The sequence below is a fragment of the Vombatus ursinus genome, unplaced genomic scaffold, assembly GCF_900497805.2.
Source record: "Vombatus ursinus unplaced genomic scaffold, bare-nosed wombat genome assembly UNPS02014868.1, whole genome shotgun sequence".
Lineage (NCBI taxonomy): Eukaryota > Metazoa > Chordata > Mammalia > Diprotodontia > Vombatidae > Vombatus > Vombatus ursinus.
Genome location: NW_020954646.1, coordinates 58,680 through 59,419, shown reverse-complemented (window position 1 = coordinate 59,419; position 740 = coordinate 58,680).

Sequence of the window (740 nt, the reverse complement as noted above, 5' to 3'; positions counted from 1 at the left end):
CACCCAGAACCCTCCCCTACTCCAGTCCACCCTCCCTCACCGAAGTGTTCGCAACTCAGGGCTCAGCGGGTGCAGTCTCCCCTCCCCCCTAGGTCTGTGGGTGTCACGGTCGGGCGCTTCAGCTCCCGCGCATGCTCAGTCTACCGCGGGCATATAAGTTTTTAGGTATTTCTGTATACGACTGTATATCACATTTATACACCCACGCACGCACGATCCCCCAAGGCCCTCCCGCAGAGGCAGGCGGAGCCGCCTCCGCCGCGCATGCGCTGACTCATCTCCTCGAGTGGCCGCCTGAGCCCCACACCGAGCCCTCTCTCCCGGGCCTTCATGCCCTCCAACCGTCCGCGGGCGGGGGGCGAGGCTCCCACGCGGAACTCACCATGACCAGACTTCCCAATCGGAGCAGGAGCACTAAGGGATTAGGGAGGGGGCCCGGCAACGTCTCCGCCAATCAGAATCACCAAAGGCTCTCCACAGCCCCCGCTTCTCTCGCTGCCCCGCCCCCACCCCGGCCCAGGCTCCGCCCCGCCCACTAGCGCCCAATCACAGGCCAGGCTGCCCTCGTCTCCCCGCCCCCCGCCTCCAATCAGGCCCAGTCCCCTCGCGGCTCTGCGACAGACGCCCAATCGCGGCCCCACCTCCCTGCCCGTTTCCACCCCGTCCCAAGTCCCGCCCCCTACCCCCGCTCCCTACTTCTCCCCCAGAGGGTCAGTCCCATGCCGTCCCCCCCCCCCCCC